Raw genomic sequence first — 22,153 nt, 5'->3', positions numbered from 1 at the left:
AAAAGAGAATAAAATCATGGCATTTGAAGCTAAATGGATAGAGATGGAGAATATAATGCTAAATTAGTCAATCCCCCCAAAAAAACAAATGCTGAATGTTTTCTCTGATTTAAGGATGCTGATTCATAATGGGGTGGGTGGGTGGCATGGGAGGATTAGATGAACTCTAAATCGGGAAAACAGGAGGGAGGGGAAAGGAGGGGGCATTGGAGGTAGGTAAGATGGTGGATTGAGGTGGACATCATTACTTCATACATTACATGTATGAAGACATGAATGGTGTGACTCTGTCTACAACCAGAGATATGAAAAATTATGCTCTATATGGATAATATGAATTGTAATGCATTCTGCTGTCATATACAACAAACTAAAATTTTAAAAATTGTAAAATAATATCGAGAAACACAGAACATTTTTAAGGGAGTAAGAAGGATGAAGAAAACAAAACAAAACAGATAAAACAAACAATCAGAAATTGAAGGCAGCTTTAAATATATTTACATAAAGCAAAACAAAGCCAAATATTTTTTATTATTATTTTCACAGAGATCGGAGAAGTCAGCCTTCCTTAGATGGAACAGAATATCCCTTTTGAAAATTAACAACACATGAAAATATTTACTACAATGTAATGTATTTATCCTATGCTTTCACAATATTGAATAATTTTTAAATTGTATGAAGAGTTTGAGCAAAAATTATTGTAAATCTATAGACTGTATCTCCATTGAAGTTTATGATCCCTTTTCATTAATTTGTATAATTTGTTGTTTTTTTCAGTAAAATATCATTTTTACTATCTCTTGATTATATGCATTTCTTATAAAAATTATTCTTTGTTATTTTCTATTATTCTTTTTTTTTCAGATTTGGAACTGTCTTTATTCACAGGTGACTTGACAGTATTTGCAGAAAATATCAGATCAAGAAATTCATAAAAGAACTGTTAGAATAAAACACATTTAAAGTTTGTAAGATCAAAATCTGCATATATATATGTATATATAAACTATATTTCTACACTGTAGTAAGAAGGAACATTTAAAAAATGGATTATAATGATTATATTCACAATAACCTCAAAAACAAAACAACAGAGATTAAGAAAAATATTCTAAATCTTCTATTATTCTTTATCTTAAAGGAATTTTTTCTCCTAAAACTCTGAGTGAGCCTTCTTGGCAGTGTATTCTTTCAGAGACAACTGATGCTGCCCTCTCTCCTTTGCCTTATTAGCTGGAAAGAAAAGTATTGAATTATGGGTCATAGTTTCCTGGAATTGCGATTTATGGAAAGATTTATGTCATCATTATTCCTATTTAACCACAACCCTAACCAAATAACCACTTCCTATGCTCAGGCAGCTTCTCGTTTCTACAAATATTGTGTGTTGTTTTTCTGAGGTTCTCAAGGTAATTTTAGATTAAAAATATATTTATATATAATGTATATAAATGTGGTATATCTGTACAATAAAATGTTGCTAGACAATAGAAAGGAAGACATCATCAACATATACAACAATGTCCATATACAAGATATGACTATATATATTCATTCATTTATTCTTTGGCCAATCCTCCAACATATGAAGAAGATCAGAACAAAACTATTTACAAGTAACAGCATCATAAAAGTAGAGTTTAAAAGTATGGTCACTATAACTTTCAACAAGACTCTGTTCTACAAGACACTTTCTGGGCATATGAATCTAACATACACTAATTACACTGTAGAAGGTTTCCCAAAAGAAAAGAAAGCAGATGGTAAGTCCATGGCAATAAGAACAACCTGAATTTGTGTGGTGTGGCAGTGAGAGTGGTGGATAGCTCTGGGCCAGCCACACACAGCTGCTGTCTCCATTCCTTAGAGGAGTGGAGCTTGAACAGTGGGATTGCATTAACCAGGACTGTACATGTAGAGGTCACACTCAAGCAGAGATTAGAACAATGCTGCCTTCCTTTTTAAACTAGTGGCAATAAGAGCCCTATGCTAGAAACCAGTCCCTTGAGTCTTAAGCCCCATGCATATACTGGGCCTTGAATAAGGGCACAGTATAATTTTTGGAACTTGAATCCTTCAGGACCTGAGCTATGTTAGCCAGGGCTTTACTGTCTCTGACCCCAACCAGTGGCAAATCAGAAAAATTTGGCATGATTTACTTTGCATTACACAATTTGCAAAATGTACAAATATGCCAAAATAGATTATACTGTCATGTATAACTAAAAAGAACAAATACAAAATTTTAAAAATTAAAAGAGTAAACCTGTGATGGCTGATATTTTGAGCCAAGTTGGTTTGTAAATATTCCTGAATCAAGAGCAACATGTAATAGTAGCCTGGGCATGAGAATAGGTTTATTTATTGCAGTGGAAATTTACCAGTGACAGATAATACATCTCACTACCCACTACATATATGTTTCTTTCTAATGCTGAATAAATATATACATAATACTAAGAATTTTGTAATGACTGGTACAGTGAAATACTCATTTTTAGCACTCTTGGATTTTCTCTCATGCAGTTTTCTCTTAATGCAGAATGTTTTCTCTGATATAAGGAGAATGATTCCTAGTGAGGTAGGAAGGGGGGCATGGGAGGAATAGATGAATCTACATAGGGCAGAGGGGTGGGAGGGGAAGGGAGTGGGCAGGGGGTTAGCAAGGATGATGGAATGCGATGGACATTTATCCAAAGGACATGTATGAAGACATGAAATGGTGGGAACATATTTTATAAACAGCCAGAGATATAAAAAAATGTGCTCTATATGTGTAATAAGAATAGTAATACATTCTGCTGTCATTTATTTTTTAAAAAATCAATTTAAAAACTTTTTTTAAACCTGAATATATTTTGCTCTTCAAAAAAAATATTCTCTATCATTACCAAAACTTCTCTATGATCATTTGTAAACCAGCCCCACCCCCAGCCAACAAGCAGTTACTAATCTGATTTCTGTCACTATAAATTAGTCTGTATTTTCTAACATTTTATCAAATTAATCATAAAATATGAACTCATTTTCTGTCTTTTTTCATTCAGTTTAATTATTCTGAGGCCTAAGCATATTGTTGTATATGTCAGTGACGTCTTCCTTTTTATTGTCTAGCAGCAGTTCATTGTATAGATATACCACAAGTTCCTTATCTACTCACCTGTTAATGGACATTGGAGTTGTTTTGGGAATTTTGGCTATTACAAGTAAATTCTGAATAGCCCATACAAGTCTTCCTATGTAAATTATTTCCTTTTCTCTTGGGTAAATAATTAGTAGTGAAATGATTGAATCATGATGTTTTGTTTTATTTTTTAAAATGTTGCCTAAATATTTTCCAAAGTGATTGTACTATTTAACAGTAGTATAAGAGAGTTCTAGTTATTTCACATCCTTGCCCACACTTGGTATAGTGGTCTTTAATGTAGCCATTTCAATGCCAATATAGTAGCATTTTGCTGTGATTTTAGTTTTCATTTTCGTAATGTCTGCTGCTATTGAATATTCTAGTGTGCCTAATTACCATCTTTATATCTTTCTTCCTTGATGAAGTTTCTATTCAAAATTTTTGACCACTTTTAATCGGGTTGTTTTCTATTTTTGCTAAGAACATACATGTTCTTTATTTATATAATATAAAAGATCTCTGTCAGACATTGGTAAATATTTCTCCCATTTTGTGGTTGTCTTTTTAATTTTGAAATATATCTTTTCAAAAACAAAAGTCTTTATTTTGATACAGTTAAACCGGTTGATTTTTTATAGTTTTTTTTTTTTTATTTCTGTATGTTAGTTAAGAAGTCTTTGCCCAACCTGAAGGTACTTAGATTTTCTCCAATTTCCTTACTGAATTTTTAAATTTTTCACTCCTGTTTAGGACTAGTATTCATTTCAAGTTAATTTTTGGTTGTGTAAAAGTCTAGTTGCAATTTTCATATATAGATACTCAATTGTTCTGGCACTATTTGTTAAAGAAGATTATTATTTCCCCCATTAAATTGCTTGGGTGTCAAAAGTTGTTTACATGCATATATTGGTGAAATATATGTAAGTAGACCTCTGGAATCTGTTCTATTCTATTTGTCTACATATCTACCTTTTCACTAACACCATACCATCTTGATGTTGACAACATAAAAAGTCTTAAAATCAGGAATCATAAACTTCCACCTTTATTCTTTTTTCAAAAGTATTTTTCCTATTCTATCATCTTTGAATTTCCATTCAATCTTAAAAATAAGCTTATCAATTTTCTTCAATAAATCCTGTATGTATTTGGATTGCAGTTGTGTTGAATTTATACATACATAAGTTAGGGAAGAATTATGTTAACAATATTGATTCTTCCACTACTTGAACATGGTATATCTCTCCATTTATTATCTTAATTTCTCTCAACCATGTTTTATAGTTTACAACATAAAAATTGTCAGGTGACAGGAGAGTTACAGGAGAGTTTGAAATAAACAAAGGACAGGAGAGTTTGAAGTAAACATGTTGTGATGAAGAAAGGTGCCTAAGCTAGAAAATGTGTGAAATAGATAAAGATACAAGGTAAACATGTTTTGAGGTATTTTAGCACAAAACAAGTGTGATTGTCTAAGATAAGCAAAGATGTAAGCAAGGTATGATGTAATAGAGACGATCTGTTAAGATAGGATAAGAAATAGAAATTATGGAATAAACATGTTTTTGGTTTGAAGTGTTGTAAACAACTATAGTATTTAAAGGCCAGGAAGGCTGAGCTCTTTGGCCAGTTCAGACCCACTATGTGGTGGGTCAACATCGAGCGAACTGCGTCCCGCCAGCCTCTGTTCCTGTGCCTCGTGTGATGTGATGCCCTTGGAGTGAATAAACCGAGCATTCGAAAAGGAATCTCGTGTGCGGTGGCTTCTTTCTTCAAGACACAGATCGTCAGCCGGGAGAGGTTACCTGGGGCAGGGGCAACCGTGACTTCAGGACCACCCGGGAGTGGTCGGGGGACCTCGTCGCCGTCCCTTGCTTGTGTCAGGTTTATCTCTGCATGTTTTGTATTTTTGATGATACTGCAAGTTAAAATTAAAAATTTCAATTTTTGATAGTTTATTAGTGCTACATATAAATAAAAATGGTAACTGTTATTGAATTTGTATCCTGAAACATTGCTAGTTTCACTTTTTCTTTATCCTGTTTGTTTGGTTTTGCCACCAAAAAATAAGACACTCTGTTGTAGGGTCTGACAAACCATAGTCAACAGGCCACATCCTGTGGGGGTTTTTAGCCCCCTGTTCCCTCCTGACCTGTGGGAGAGATTGGGAGAACATGCCCCTACCAGGAGGAACCAAGAAAGGTAAAGGTGGACTGGCCACCCACACCCAGCCTTCCCTCTCTGGAGGACAATCAGAGGAGCCAGGGAGAACAGTAAAAGCAGGATCTCATTTATGGAGAAAACACATGCATTCTTTGATTAGCTAATGTAATGTACAGGAGCCAATCGGTAAAGGTCAGCAGGGTGGGGAGAATTTACATCTACACCTATCCTACAGGCAATAATGGGAGACACAAACTGTCCAAGCTGAGCTGTCCATGAGGGCAGAAGGGTTCTGAGCCTATCCTAGAGGTGGTCTGATTCTTCACCACAACCCATGGCAATGCCTTCTGGCTAATCACTAGGCGCTATCTTAGCCACATGTGGCCTCAGGACTGGGAATTCAGTAGCAACCAGCAAGTTAGGTTTCCTTTTTTTCTGATGCAACATGTCCCACATTACATCATGCCCTACAAAATCCAGCCAACCACCTGTTTTTGTACAATCTATGAGCTAAGAAAAGTTGTTACATTTGTCTATGGTTACATTTGAGATGATTGTACAAGTATCTATATAGTATCCTTGATTTCATGTCTTAGACCACAAAGCCCGAAATGTCTGATTTTTATAGGAAAAAAATGCCAATCCCTTTAAATCATGTTACCTATGGGGGAAAAAAAAACATACTTTGCCCTTTCCAATTGGAACCTCTCTTATTTCTTCTCTTGCTTTTTTCACAATTGACTAGGAGTAGGAACAGCAGACATTCGTTGCTGAGTCCCTATATAAGAGCAAAAGCTTTATTCTTTCAATATAGAGTTTGATGTTTGTAGCCCTTTTTCAGATTGATAACATTTCTTTCTATTTCTAACTTTCTAAGTAAGTATTTCCATCATGAATCAATGTTGATTTTGTCAAATTTTCTTTTTTGCAAAAATTGAGTTAATGATTATTTCCTTCTTTTTTCCCAATAATATTATAAACCACTTTGGTAAAGTTCTTCAGGCTAAAAAAAACCCTGCAGTCTTTGATTAGTTGTGCTTAATTATTCTTCATATATGTTGTTGAGTTTGGTTTAACTAAAATTGCACTGAGAACTTTTCATCTATACTTATGAAGATATTAGCTCATGAGGATTTTCTTGTAGTATATTTAATTGTGGTAGAAGATTAATTTGGTGACAAGAGTTGAGATGTATTCCCTCTTCTTTCATTTTCTGTAATAATTTATATAATGATGTTATGGCTTCTTTAAGTGCTTGGAAGAATTTGTCAATGAAAGGATTGGGAGGGCCTGGAGTATCCTTGAGGAAAGGATTTTAGCTAAAAATTCAATGAATTTATTAGGTACTGGGCTGTTTTAGGTTATTCCTTTTGGGGGGGGTACTGGGGGATTGAACCCTGGGGCACTTAACCACTGAGCCACTCCCCAGATCTTTTTTATTTTTTTACTTTGAGACATAGTCTCACTGAGTTGCTTATGCCTTTGGTAAGATGCTGAAGCTGGCTTTGAATTCAGATCCTTCTGCCTCAGCTGCCAGGATTACAGGCATTCACTACTGCATGGGCTAAGTTACTGCATTTTCTTGAATGACCTTCAGTAGTTGTATTTATCAAGGAGTCTTCCTATTTCATCTAAGTGGTCCAATTTATACGCATAAAGTTTTTCATAATTATTTTAATCTCTGCACAATCTGCAATGATGTCTCTTCTCTCATTCCTCATATTGGTAAATTGTGTTTTTCTTTCCTGGTTAGGCTCACTATAAGCTCATCAATTTTAGTGACCTCCAGAAAAATAAATATATTTTTATTTCACTTAGTTTTCTCTCATTTCTCTAGTTTCCATGCCAATGATTTGTACTTTATTATTTCCTTTCTTCTGCTTAATTTGGGCTTATATTGATATTAAGTTTATAATTTCTTATTTTGTACCTCAGAAAGAGGCTTTATTAGGACTTATACTGCAATGGAAAGGGAAGTAATACATGGTTTTCTAATTTCTTTTTTTTTTGCATTTAAATAATTTGTTATTCAAATTAAGAAATTATACATTTTGTTTTGATTAACAGTCATTGTCTTAAAAGTGTCGTTCTGTTTGTTTTCCCATTCAGAAGCATATTGCTAATTCTGATCTATTGACTACAAAGGCCTACATGCCTCCAGTGGAGGGGACTTGGGTACACAGGGACAGGGTCTGCAGCTCTCCCCAGCACCAGCTCGGCTGCTCAAGTAGCCAGCACTCCGATGCTGTTGAGGAGACTGAGGACCTGATAAAGTGCCTATGTGAGACTCCCCCTCCCCACATGCACCAGGGATGCCTATCTCCATGTCAGAGCAGCAGCTGGAAGCACAGGGTATAAGGTACTCCAAGACGCCCTGGGTGATGGGCACTGCAGCCAGACTGAGGAGGGCGTGTGGTCACAGAGAGACACATCCCACCACTTTGGTCAAATGACTTTAATAGAAGCTGATGGGCCTCCAAGCCCCCAGCCACTATTCACTGAAGGCCACATGTGTGCTTGGCCTCCCCCTGAAGCGCTCCAGGCACCACGTGGAGATACACAGAGGAGAATGCAGTGACCACCTCACATCCTCAAGGCAATACCCAAGCCATCATGATGCAGGTCAAGGCTATACTGAGAACAAGCATGCCAGTCCCAGCTGGGAGAAATGGCAAGAAAAACACAAGTACTGTTAGACCAGGACCACTAACTCCAATTAAAAGTCAAATTAAAGCAAGCTTATTATTTCGACCGGCCGGACTGCCTCTCCCTCCCCTAATGGCGGGAACAAGACAGCAACCCCAGCTTTCCTACAGCCCAGCTTTACAGCCCAGAAAGTTACACAAAAGGGGGGTTAAAGATAACAGAACTCTGACAAGCATCACACTAATGGTAGTTTACTTTTTTTTTTTTTTTTTTTTTTTGCTGGCCCCAACATCAGAATTTATGAGGACCATTAGAGCCTCAGAGAGGATCATTGTCTGGCCAGGGAAGGCCAATATTTATGAGGTGTCACTAAAGTTTCAGAGAGGGCTGCTATCTGGTCAGAGAGCCAGGCATGGGTGAGTTCAAGGCACGGACAGGCATTCCAAGCAGGTTCAGAATTTGCAGTAATTTATAGTAAAGCCGAAATTATCTTTTCATGGTTTTGTGGCGAGATACCCAATTTTAAGAAAAGATCAGCTTGGGTCTATCAGTACGACTACCATCACCTACTGTCCAAACCTAACCACCATGGCGGGGGTGGGGGGGAGCAGCAGAAAGTGCCTTTAGTTTCAACAATTAGGCTTGTAAACAATGAACTACATGAGAAGCAGTGGCCCAGGAGGGCTGCACTTGGGCCCCTCAGTTGGTCACAGACTTTGGGGTGCCCACACAGAGGCCACGGCTCAGAAGGAGTCTAACAAGGTCAGCAAAGCCAAAGCTTCATCTTTGGTTAATTTCACTGAGATGCCATTAGTCTAAAAACTGTGCTCTTCTTGGCAAAGTGACTACATCAGCCACCTGGCACAAAACAATTGTTATTTTAAGTTATCTGAAAAGCAAAGTCCATCTAAATAAGTGACCATGTTATAATAAAAAATCATCTAAAAAATGAAGGGAGGGTGGAATGTCAGAAGGAGGGAGGAGCCTGGAGAGCCAGGGTCCAGGCTGAGCTCTCTCTGGGCCTGGGGAGGTGCTGGCTGCTCTGTGAGGGTCGGGTCCAGCTCAGCTCAGCTCGAAGCCAGCAGCACACTGGATGGCATAGAGCAGCTTGATTCGCAGAAGGGTCTCCTCGTAAAACTCTGGGAGCTTCAGTAGGTTCATGCAGGTGCTGGCTGTGGGAAGCCCCCATTGTGAATGCAAAAGGCCGGGTATAGCTCCTGGAACCCCAGGAGAGGGGTCACAACTTGAGCAGCTTGAGCTTCTCTTCATCAGTGAAACATTCTACCACTCTCCAGAAGATTTTAATGACAGGATAACTGGCAGAATAGCCTCCATAATAGTTTGTAAAAGGATTTTAGGTCCTCCAGACTTATGGGAACTTGTGCACCAGAAATTAATACCTGAATTTCCTCTGGTCAAACATTCGGAGCCACTCCAGGCTAAGGATGTTAGGCAGGCCCTGTAGGAAAGCCAGGCAGTGTGAGTGGATCTGCGTGTTCAGCCTGTAGTCTGCCACCAGGAGGATGTATGCAATGTGGTTGGCACTGGTGACAGGGGTATCCTTCCCACCAAGCTTGAGTTCAACCACCTGGGGCTCTCCCAGGTCATTGTTCACCATGGTGAAGTTCAGGGCCAGCTCCTCTGCATCTTCCTTGAGCTCTTGAGGAACAGCAGGTTCCTGTAGACCTCGGGGTCTAAGGAGGCCAGTGGTCGATGTCCACATCGGCACTGGTACCCAGCGGCTTGGAGAGGAAGAAGCCAGCAAAGGGCAGCTCCACCAGCAGGTTTTCATAGAGAGCCTTTCCAAGCATCCTGCCTAGGAAGTAGTAATGTCTGGCAAAAGAATCTCCCAGGAGCATCTGAGCAGCAAGACTGGGGTACAGAAGCCCTTCATTAGTCGTCCTACAGAACCCCTGGTTAGGGTTAAATCCTGATTTTAGTAGTTCTTTTAAAAACTCCCTGAAAATACCACCTCCATCGATGCCAGCTTCATCCAGGCCATGGACGTTGAGCAAATGCACACAGATCTGCTTTTTCAAATCAGGTTCATTTTCTGGGGAAAGTTTGTCATAAGCATCCTCATAAATATAGTTTCTTTTTATTGTGACATTAATTCCATCCAGAAATGGGCCATCTCCTTGAACTTCTTGTTAATCTGCATAAATCAACCTTGAAAGATCATCACTTGCTCCTCAAAGGGGACCACAAAAGGCAGCTCTGTCAGGACAGTCAGTTGCTGCTCCTCAGACACAGACAGCTGTGGGGACTCCAGGCCCACCTCCAGGATAGACTGCAGCGAGTCAATCCCCTCCATCCGAAGGAGCCTCCATACATGTCTGGATGCAGGCACATAGAGCTGGGTGAGCTTATCTGCTTTAGTATCTTCTTGTTCTGATAGCCAATGATTTGGAGGACAAAAGTTTCTCCTTGTGTCTCTGGACTTCAGCATTTTCACTAGGTTGGTGATAACCTTAAACAACTGAATTCCAGTGCTTCTGCTCCATCTGTATACACTGCTGCATCTCAGCGCTGGTGGTCACACTGATGCTCTGAAAGGTGGTGACATACTCCTCCTGCACCACAGGCTTTGTTTCCGGATAGGCCAGCTTGATGATGCCTAGGCAGGCATCATGCAGGCAGCGGGACAGGGTGACCATCTCCTCCAGCGTGAAGGGCATCATGGACGACCGCCTCTGCCCTACAACTTCTATGGGATCTCAGAAGAATTCGTTATCATGGATGGAAATCAGTGAGTGAATGAAGAGGGAGCTGAAGAGGTAAAAGAGCGGGATGATGCGGCCTGAGTCCTGGAAGATCATGGGAGAGCCCCTGGATATCACCTGAAGCAGTGGTACCATCGGCCCTGTGATCATCCGTGTTGTCATGGAAGAGATGAGGACCCAAAGGTGCCACAGAAACCTGGCATTGAAGGCTAAACTGTAGAGAAGCCTGACTTTGGGCACCATCAGCGTGTGACAGATGGAGCCATCCAGGTAAAGACCTCCTCGCTGGCCGAGTCCCTCCACACCAGGTTCAGCACGGCACTGGTCTGCTGCTTCGTGCTTCGGTGACGTATGGGGCAGAGACTCTGCAGTCCTGGGGCCTGGCGGGCTTGTCGGTCTCCTCACTCTGGTTCTCAGAGTCACTCGTGGAGTCCTGGGAGCTGGCACCTTCAGGGGAGGCAGGTAACTGGGAGAGGAAAGTCTGGAGCACATGCAGATACACCAGCAGGCCCTCCTCAGAGAGTACCCCCAAGTCATTTTTGCCAACAGTTAAAACAAAATAGAAAAGCCAGGTGCTCCACCACTCCTTTTTGAACATCTACTCTCTAGTAACAATAGTGCATTCAGAAAGGGCTCTTAAGGGAAAAGAGTCTGTACATCTGCTAATGCCAGAATGACAATCGGAAAATCTGATCTGTAAAAGGTGCTGCCAAAAACTCCTCTGTGAAGGCTCAAAAAACTTGCTGCCTTGCACCTTCTGGGCAGGAGCTGTAGGTAAAGTGCAACGGTTTAGGACACTCCCCAGCAAAATGTTTGCTATAGATAAATCGGAATATTCAATACTTGATGGAATCTTGCTGTTAATCAACAAATAGAGAGACTATAATACCCATTGTGTTTCATGTAGTGCAAAACCTGTTCAATGACTGACACCCCATAGCTAGCATCTAGTAAACAGGCAAGAAAGTATTCTCAGAGGAAAAGACCTCAAGCATTCTCAGTGGAAGTGCGACATTCAAACTGTCATCATTACAGCTCTGCAGCCACCTGCAACAGAGGCTCATGAGCCTCTTTATCTGAAATAAGCTTTTCCGTCTCTCGGATCCATTCAGTTGCTTGACAAACAGGGAGCTGTTTAATTAAGTTCTGATATAACCATACCAACCATTTTGAGTCTTCGTTTTGTTTGTATAAAAACATAAGCTGCCTTATAAGGAGGGTTAGATAGAGTGCACCAGTGATGGAGAAAGTGCTACCAGACTCTGCGGAGTGTGCACAGAGATTGAATGCACTCCTCTGGAGGGAATATTGCTGTTTTCTGTCTCTGTAACCTGGAATAAATGACTGAATAATTATTGCATTTTTTTTAATCTTCGCCTTTCTTCTTCTTTTCCTTCTTTCTTCCTGAGTGCGATGTAAAAGAGAAGCCTTTTCATCCTTCCTGCTGGCGCCACCAAGCTACACCTTGGGCCTCCTTTTCAAGACCCCTTTGAATTTAAACATCTTTGCCGCCTATCCCATCTGCGCGTCCAGGGGTGGGGGGAAGGGGGACACGGGGCCTCTGGCGGGACTGACGCTCCTGGTGGTGTCTGTGCTCTGCACTCCGCCCAAGGCGACACGCGGGCGGCAAAGGGGCGGGCAGCCTTGGAGCTCCAGCTTGGTCCACGCCCGCCGCCAAGCAGAGCCCATGGACACCGCGTCTTCACCGCCGCTGTGGCTGGAATGGAATTTCTTAGGGTAGTTTCTTAGTTCATTGATTTGAGATTTTTCTTCATTGTTTTCTGTCTTTGTAGCCTCGAATATATGACTGAATAATTATTGTGATTATTTATTGAAACACTGCTTTAGATGTATAAATTGTGATATATTGTGTTTTATTTCATTCATCTCAAAATAATTTTTAAATCCCTTTCTGCTTTTCTCCCCTGATCCATGTTTTATTCAAAAGCCACTGTGGGTTTTAGTTTTCAAATATTTGACAATATATTTTTGCATTTATTTCTAATTTTATTTCATTTTGGTCAGTAGGCAAACTTTGCATAATTTGAATCCTTGCAAATTCATTGATCCTTAGATAATCCCCAAAGAAGCATTTAACATAACTCAGAGTTCATTCATGTTTAAATTTCCCAAGAAAATAAGAATCTATCAATATTTTTATTATTATATATGTATGGAGTTCTCCCGTTTTTACTAAAACACCTCTCTATTCTTTAATATTTAAATTATATGTACTCTTCTGATAATTTTTAAATATAAATTATAAAATGAAATATGACTTGTTGAAGTATCAAGAATTCATTTGACAGTGGCAGAGAATTATGAAAGCAGTAGGAACAAGGGCTGTGGCTTGCACTAGAGGGAAGGCAGTGAAGTTAGTTTCCTAAGCATGTTATTTTTTATTAGTAACCTCGGAGTTTCTGGGTCTGAAAGCAAAAGCAGAGTTGAAGTCCTGCTTTATTTCATGCTTTTTTTGCTGCTCAAACATCCAAACCCACACCTCAGATAGTGTCATTTACTAAATATATGATGGGATAGTCAGTGAAATCAGAGCTGAGCTGGTTGCCAGGCTCTGGGTAGAACTTCTGGCCTTTCCCAGGGAGACCTGGGAGGGGAAGGGAGAGCAGAAAGTGCTCCTGGAATTCCTAAAGTGCAGAGTCTCCCCCTGCTGGTGCGCATGACCTAATTAATACCCTTCAGATGTGGATATCCTAGGCATCTTGAACTTCTCACAGCAAATCAATGTGTTTTAGCACAATTTTTCAAAAGAAAGACCAAACATAACTCAAAAAATGTTTACTGTAACTTAAGTTTCTGAATCCATGGCAAAAATTTTGAATCTACCACACAAGTAAAGGAAAGTTTTGAGATAACTCTCTCCTTAGCAATACTTTTCCCCACTATTTCCAATAGTTGTTGCTCAGTTTTTCTTCTTTCAGAAAAGAAATATTTTCTCTTTGGTTCTTATCCTTTTACTTATAATTCTTGGCCTATTTTCTTTCCGAAAGTTTTTTAAACATTTTAAATATTTTTTTTCTTTTTCTTTTGTTTCTCTATCTTGTAGTCAAAAAATTTTATCACTACCTATCAATCTGCACATTTAATTCCTGTTTAATTCCTTTAAATTATGAATGAATCTTTTCCATCCAAAGACTTTGCTCAAGAAAAGTTTTCTATTGTTTTTTTCTATTTTCTTCCTATTGTCTTCTTTCTAGAATACCTGTACACAGCAATATATTTTCTTAATTATGTGTTTCAGTACAGATTGAACAGGAGTCTAGTTTTATTTCTTCTTTCTCTCCCTCCTCTGGTTTTCCATGACTGTGACACCATTACCCAAACACTCTAAATTGATAACTGTTTAGTACTTCTGCATCTGCCTTAAAGACTGCCCCCTTTTTATACTCAAGAATGAAAGCAATTTAGAAATAAAATAACCCTAACACTGTTTTATTCTTTCTTCTTTATGGATTTCACTTTGTTTATGTTTGCCTTCTTTTGCCTGTCCTCTGTACCAATCACTGCACCACTGTGGCAGATGCACCACAGGAAGATCACATGGATAGAGAATTCAGTCACACAATCAATGCCAGAGCAACAAGCACTGGAGCTCTCCCAAGGCCTGCAACACAATGAACAGCAATACAACAACCAGGTTCTTCACGAAACTTAATTTTTACAAGACTTAACCAGTCATCGACAATTTGGTTGGACGGTGGTGCACCATCATCAAAAGGCCAATCAAGAACATGGATGCCTTCTTTCTCCACAAGAGTAGTGTCATAGGTTGCTTCACATACTCTTACTATTGTAGTAACACCATACTTCTTAAGTTCCTCTATAAATTTGTTTAAGGTTGCATTGGTTGTATTGTGCGTAATAAGAAATCTCATGTTCTTGTATGTGACTTCCACAGGAGCAGGGCAGTTCATTCGAGCCATGTTAATTTAGTTAAAAAACACTCAATAGTGTTATGAAAGAATTTTAAAAATTGAATACAGAAATGATGCAAAGTAACTGAAGTCTACTTCAATATACTCCACTTGATATTCTCAGTGCTTTGAGTATGAAGTTGGGAGTAATGGGAAATGAAATGAACCTCCTAACAAGAAGCAGCAATTCTTCAATCCAGTAATACTGAGGCAATAGAAAGGAAGTGCACTGAGGTTTACCCCATCCAGGTCAGAACTCTTGTAAAATGCTCGGTGGATTTTCAATTCAATACTTCTGTGTCCAGGTTAACCACTCTTATGGGGGCTTCTTGGTGGAGTAGTAATGAATTTCTACAGTTCACTTGTCTGCATAGAGGTCGTGCTGTGCCTGGTAGTAATCTCCACTGCCCTTCAGAAACTCCATAAATGTGTGACCAAGAACACCACAGAATTGAGGAATATGTTTACTCATTGAAGATTGTGGCCTAATCATACAGCCGGTCCCCAGGCGGCGGCGATACAAGCGGCGGCGGTGGGGCGGCTGCAGGGCAGGGGGTGGCGGTGGCCGTCGCGGGGCGGCGGCGGCGGTGGCGGTGCAGGCTGCGGCGGGCGCACCAGACTACCATGCAGTGAGCAGCTCCAAGGACAGCGCGTCGCCTAGCCGGCCCGGAGCCGCAGGAGCCAATACGCGAGCCGAGGCCCACCATACTTTCTTAATCTAAGACTCACCCCAGTACATATCAGCCTCCTCTCTAGGCCTTTACATGGCTATGTCATGGACACTGAAACAATCATTAAAGTTTAAACCCCCAAAAAAAATTCAAGCAAAGAAAACTATAAAAAAATGGAATACAATGAAATCTTTAAAATATTTCCTAATCATAATTTATTTATTTATCTAATAAATGGTACTGAATTCCTACTGTGTGCCATGAAGTATACTAAGTACTCGAGGTACAGAAGTGAATAACACATAACATCCCTATTTCTTATGAAGTATACAATATCATGGAAAACACAATTTGCATAAAAACAAATTTAATTTTTAGTTGATTAAAATTTAAGACTTAGTCAATTTTTTAAACCTTATTTCTCAATAACTTAAAGAGGGAAAAGACATAAATGGGGACTTTGACATCAGACTATGCAAAATAGGAAACCCCATGCTATTAGTCCCTTTACCCAAGTTCATATGTTCAAATCCTACCCTCTGAGATGATGGTTTAGGAGACTGGGACTTTCATAGATTATTAGACTGAGACAAGTGCCCCTATAAGATATTTCTAAAAATTCTCACTGGATTTTTATTTTTCTTTCTTTCTTTTTTCCTTTCTTTCTTTCTTTCTGTCTTTCTTTCTTTCTGTCTTTCTTTCTGTTTTTTGTAGTAGGAATTAAACTTAGGGGTGTTTTACCACTGAGTACATCCCCAATTCTTTCTTTACTTTTTTGCTTTTAGACAGGGTCTCACTAAATTACTTAGGCCTTGCTAAGTTGCTGAGGCTGCTTTTGAACTGAGATCCTCTTTCTCAGCTTCCAGAGTCACTGGGATTACAGGTGTACACTATTGCACCCAGCCTCACTTGTCCCTTCTGCTATTGAAGTTATAGTGAAAAGATGGCCTTCTAGAGAATAGGTTCTGCAAAAGTCACATCTGCTGGTGTCCTGATCTCAGTTTTTCTAAGCACCAGAATTAAGAGAAAGAAATTTCTGCTGTTTATAATTCAACCAGTTTATAGAATGCTGTTAAAACAACCCCAAATGGACTAAGATAGAAAATAGGTACCAGGAGAAGGGTACGGTACTTGTGTAACCAGTATGGAAATAGCTTTGGAATTGCAAAATGGATACGGGCTGCAAAGATTTTCTGCTGTGTGCTATAAAAGGTCCACACAATCATGGACAGAATGTGAAGAATGATTCTTGCAGAGGCCCAAAAGGAAAAGAAGAGAGCTATAAAAAGAGAGCCTCAATCTTCGTAGTGAATAGCTGAGTAATACCTAAGAATCAAAGTAATCCTGAAAAAATTGCTTGTAGATTTTCAGAAGTAAAGGTCATTCTGATGATGAGGTCTCAGTTGGAAATAAAGAGCATGTTATTAGGAACTGTGGTAAAGGTGATTATGGTAAACTGTGGTAAAAGTGATTATGGCAAAGAATGTGGTTAAATTGTGTTTGTATCCTAGTGTTTCCTAGAAGGTAGATGTTGAAAGAAATTAAATTGTATATTTGGGTAAGAAAATTTCTCATCATAGTGTTGGATATTCTTGGCTATTTGTACTATATGATAAATGACTTAAAATGAAGTTGTTAATTAAAAAAAATAAGCAAAACTTTAAAATTTGGATAATCCTCAGCCTATACATATTGTTAAAAATGAGATGGCCTGGAAGGAAAAGATAGCCTGAAGAAGATGCATCTAATGAGCTCCTGATTCTGAATGACACCTGCAGAGATGCCAACATTAGATCACCAGCCTTTGCCTTTTCTCTTGTGGCAACAGCCCAGTCTCCTCCAAGCATTATAACAGGGACTGTGCCTGTCCTCCCACCAGCTGCTCTGAGTACTTCTACTCAGCTGGCCATATTATAATGCCTGTGATGGGACAAATACAGACCTCTATCATGCTAAAGTCAACTCCTCACCGGACTGCTGCAATAGTCCCTCCCATGCCTGAGGCTGAGTTCCATCTACATACCCTATAAATACCCTCACAAGGTGAAAGTGGTTCTAGAAACTGCACAGAATGTAAGTAAAGAAGTAAAACAATAAGGCCCAATTCATTCCACAGCACTGATCATCTTTCAATGTGCCACCACCAAGCAAATGGCAAGAAGGTCTCCTTAAAGAGGGAGACAGATGGCCCCTAACTACTCAGTGACAGAAGTAGTTACTGTGAGAGACTTCTAGCAGTTACTGTGAGTAACTTCAAGCAGTTAGTATCACACTCTCTCTGAACGAACTGAGTGATGATGCATTATGCATGAATCTTCTTTGGTCAGTCAGTGTCAGCAGAAGCTCAGTTGGCAGCTTCACAGTGACCTCTCCATCAGGTTGTTTCACTTGGAACCATTTTCAGTTATGTCCTATGCAATAGACAGTTATTTTGTATTTAGCTAGCTTTGGTTTAATGTGCTACTGCTCTGTCTTTCTGTTACACATGCCATTGTTTTGATTTATTTACCATGTGTGCTCTGCCATTATGATTTTCATTTGTTTGGCTGGTTGAATAAATTTGTGACACTTAAACACTTGAGTTGATAGTTTAAAATTATACCAGTACTTGATCCAGCTTCATCTCAACTATGTTAAACCTGGACATTTTAGATGTTTATCAACAGGTTTTTATGGGGAAGAAACTAAATGTATGAAATAATAGATGTGTGATATTAGTAAGTAATGTTGGCTGTGAACAAACTTTTGAACATTTAGTTGACAACATATTGGGTCAACTGAAAAGTAGTATGATTTTGAAATCTGAATGCTGTGGTTCTCAGTATTATCATTGTTTATTGAATTTATTTCTTATTAAAGTGTAGATTTTAAGAAAAAAATGAGACAGCCTGTTTGGGAAAGAGCAGACTATGGCCAAGGGACCATTTGATAAGGAGATTAGTATGGATTAGTCATCTCAACCAAAGCCAGGTGCTAGTCTGAAGACAATGACAAGGTTAGTCAGCCATCTAAACAGAAGCCAGGACCTGTTATCCCAAGCAATGGAAGAGTGACCTCAAATGCATTTCAGAGGTCACTGGAGTTACTACCATCCAGCAAAGGCCTAGAGGGGAAGTGCCCTGGAAACACTGAAGTCACTGCAGAAAGCCCCTATTAGAGTAAAGCCCAGAAGATCCAGGGCAGTAAGACCCAGGCACACAGCCAATACCTAGGTTGGGCCACCATAAAGAAATGGCATGAAGGTGGAGCCTCCCAAACCAATGGAGTCAGTACCCTCTGGAGCCTTGTAGGCCCAAATAGTACCCCAGGCAAGACCCTTGAGCTCAAAACATCAAACCAAAGAAAATTATTTTCTATTTGCAAGGTTTTGGACTTGATCGAGACCTGCCACTCCTTTCTTTTTTCCTACTTCGCCATTTTGGAACAGGCATGTCTGTTTGATATCTGCCTCACCATTGTACTTTGGAAGCACACAACATGTTTGATTTCACAGCTTTATAACTGGAGAATAATTTTCCTCAGAATGCCTTGAATCTGGGATATCTGATTTAGGTGATATTTAGATGGGAGTTTGGACTTTAGACTTTTATTTTGGTGCCAAAACAAGTCAAAAACCTCTGAGACTCTTGAGTTAGAATAAATAAAATTGGGAAAGACATGGATTTGGGAGTCCAGAAGCAGAATAATAGAAGTCATTTATGATATATTGTTATAGCAACCAAATAGAGTAATACACTGCAATATTCACAGTATTTCCTATGCCTTCTTGTTTATGAAGTTTTTTTCCTCTCCCTATATCTCACCTGCCCACTCTTATCTTCATGCTCTGGAATGGTTATTCTTCAGCTGGCCATGTCGGCACTTATGTCACAAATATCTACCAGACATATGGTGACTATGGCCAGTTTACATATGAAGTTGATGGAGATGAGCTGTTCTAAGTAGACCTGGAAAAAAAGGAGACTGTGTGGAGGCAGCCTGAGTTTTGCAATTTTGCATCATTTGAAATTCAGAAGGCCCTGTGAAACCTTGTTGTGGTCAAAAAAACTTGGACACTTTGATTAAAGATTCCAACTTTACACCTGCCACCAATGGTAAGTGTCCACATTCTGCTTCTCTTCACTGTGCCTACCTCACATTCCAGATTTGAGTTCTTCCTTCCCCGGGGGTAGGTGTTATCTTTCCATTACATGGTAAATTCTTCCCCTTTTCTAGTACACATATAGTCCACATCATATTCTTTTAATCCTTAAATATCCCTGTGCTAGGTTTCATGAGATGTTCCTTGAATTCCTACACAAGGATATTCCCAACTTCTTGGCCTAAGAAGCTCTAAGTTGGTTCATTTCTCTCTCTCTCTCTCTCTCTCTCTCTCTCTCTCTCTCTCTCTCTCTCTCTCTCACACACACACACACACACACACACACACACACACACACACACACACACACTCGCACGCGCGCACACACACACACACACACACACACACACACCAGTATGGGCTCCCAAAGAGAGAAATGTGTTTTGTATTTCAAAGTGAAAAAATAGAAGCAGTAACTGATATAAAAATTATTCTAAAATGACAAGAAAATATCTCATTAGTATCTGGGGAATACTAGGTGCCTCCAAAATGATTAAAAATCTCAAGGCACAATTATCATAAATACCAATAAGTGTGCTGTTTTCATTGTAGAAATCCCTGAAGTGGCTGCGTTCCCCAAATCTCCTGTGAACTTGGGCATTCCCAACACCCTCCTCTGTCTAGTGGGTAACATCTTTCCTCCTGTGATCAATATCACTTGGTTTTGCAATGGACATTTAGTTCCAGAAGGTATTGCTAAGACCATCTTCTATCCCAAGAGTGACCATTCCTTCCTCAAGTTCAGCTACCTCACTTTTGTCCCCTCCACTGAGGATTTCTATGACTTCAAGGTGGAACACTGGGGCCTAGAAGAGCCGCTCCTCAAGCACTGGGGTATGTTGAAATCCCATCATCACTTGTCTACCTTCCAATTCTACCCCCAAGGTACATGGTCTTGCCTGAACCCTTTAACCCCCATTGCCACAACTTTATTTTCCATAATTGCAAAGTTGTCCAATAATTGACTTCACTCTTTCCCAAAGTCTAGGTGTCTTGTGCATTTCTAAACACATGCACCATTTTCCCCACAGACACACCCTGTCCTGTGACTATCTTTCTTTTTTCTCAGAACCTGAGCTTCCAACCCCTATGTCAGAGCTGACAGAGATTGTGGCCTGTGCCCTGGGGTTGGCTCTTGGCCTCATGGGTGTTGTGATAGGCACCATCCTCATCATCCAAGTCCTGCACTCCCGTGGAACTTCCAGCCACCTTAGGACCTCATGTGTGATAACCTAGAAAACAGACAGGTAAGGACTCGATGTGTCATATCTGGAACTGGAGATAGGGAGGCTGGGAGTGCAGGGTTGGCATCCTGTATGCCTGAATGTCTTTGGAAATCTTCTAGGCTAATTGAAGAATGGCTTGACCTTGGACAGGGGCACAGGCTCCATCAACCTCATGCTGTCTGCTGTTTCAGATAATCACAATTTACAAGAAAGAAGAGGAATGGTTGGCTGACTCTAGCTCTCTGTGCAGGCCTTGCTGTATGACTTAGACCCACTTATTGCTCTAGTTTATCATATTGCTCCTTTCATGCTCTCCTCTCTGCCCTGCTTGTGTGGAATTCATGAAACATTTTTCCCACAGAGATTACTTACTCTTATAAAATCTTTCAACTTAGTCTTACATGATCGCCTACCTTTCACAAAGAGATCTCTCCCACCCATCTACCTACTTGACTTTTGGGTCACCCTCATCCAAAATCTGTATGAAAATTAAATAAATAAATCTCTTTCTGTGGTGTCTTTGCTTAGAGTATACTTTTCCTCTGTCTTTTTCCTAGAACTGATTTAAGTTGTGCACAACAATAGAAGAACTTATTTTGAAATTTTATCAGATTTCTTAGGTCCTTAACTTCTTTATCAGGCCATATTAATAACACCACAGCTGAAGTATCAAAATGATATTGTATCATAATAAAAGATTTTTTTTATATTCTGCATTTCCTTTTTGCTCTCACTCTTTATTTACCCTTTTCAGGATCATTGAGTATGGTGAATACTTTATTCCCTAAATGTAGTATTTTTGTGAAAAAAGAAAGAGCAATGCTTAAGATTTGAGTTTTCAAATAGCATTCTAAAATCTCTGGAAGAAATAAAAACTTGAAATAAAATATTTTTAAAGTCAAAAATTGGATTTTCAAGAACATAGAGTCAAAATGTTCTTCACAAATGTTGGATTAGTGAAGATGGCAGAAAGATTCAATATATCTGCTCCCATATTTAACCCCAGATGAGATAGAAGCTCTCTGGATTGGCCAGAAAGAAGATAAAAGTGAGAACAAGAAAATAATAAAATGCTGTTTGTGTCCCAGAAAGTGCCCCATTTGTGGGTAACATCAATGAAAACAAACAGAGAGAGGCAATATACTGGATAAAGGCACCTATAGCAGAGGTGGCTAAAGCCTCATCCTGTGGACATTTATAATAGTATAAAAACATTTAAATCCACTCCATGCTCAAGCTCATAAATTGTGATTATTGACATTATAACTTAGGCACTTTTATTATATAAAATATTGTCTATTTCCTGAACATGTTAATCACCCAATATTTTAAATGTATGCCCTTCCATAACCTAAAAATAGATTGTTCAGGAGATGGTGATGCTAACTCATACCATTTTCACTAAAGGACCTAATCTAGGTGCTCAAAGTGTATGCATATGGGCAGCATACTGAAAAAAGTAGTATATAACTGTGGAGAGCAGTGACAGAGATGAGACAGCAGTGACTGAGATTTGAG

General features: G+C 39.4%; 2 pseudogenes; one reads left to right on the top strand and one right to left on the bottom strand.

Moving 5' to 3' along the window:
• Window positions 1-9,004: 9,004 nt before the first annotated feature.
• LOC144364759 (ubiquitin-protein ligase E3C pseudogene) lies at window positions 9,005-12,168 on the bottom strand (annotated as a pseudogene).
• A 6,009-nt stretch (window positions 12,169-18,177) lies between these two features.
• On the top strand, window positions 18,178-20,645 carry LOC144364736 (H-2 class II histocompatibility antigen, A-R alpha chain-like; annotated as a pseudogene).
• Window positions 20,646-22,153: the final 1,508 nt, after the last annotated feature.

The sequence above is a fragment of the Ictidomys tridecemlineatus genome, chromosome 8 (genome assembly GCF_052094955.1).
Source record: "Ictidomys tridecemlineatus isolate mIctTri1 chromosome 8, mIctTri1.hap1, whole genome shotgun sequence".
NCBI classification, from domain to species: domain Eukaryota; kingdom Metazoa; phylum Chordata; class Mammalia; order Rodentia; family Sciuridae; genus Ictidomys; species Ictidomys tridecemlineatus.
The sequence above is the reverse complement of the archived record's forward strand: the minus strand, read 5'-3'. Positions and strand labels throughout refer to the sequence as shown.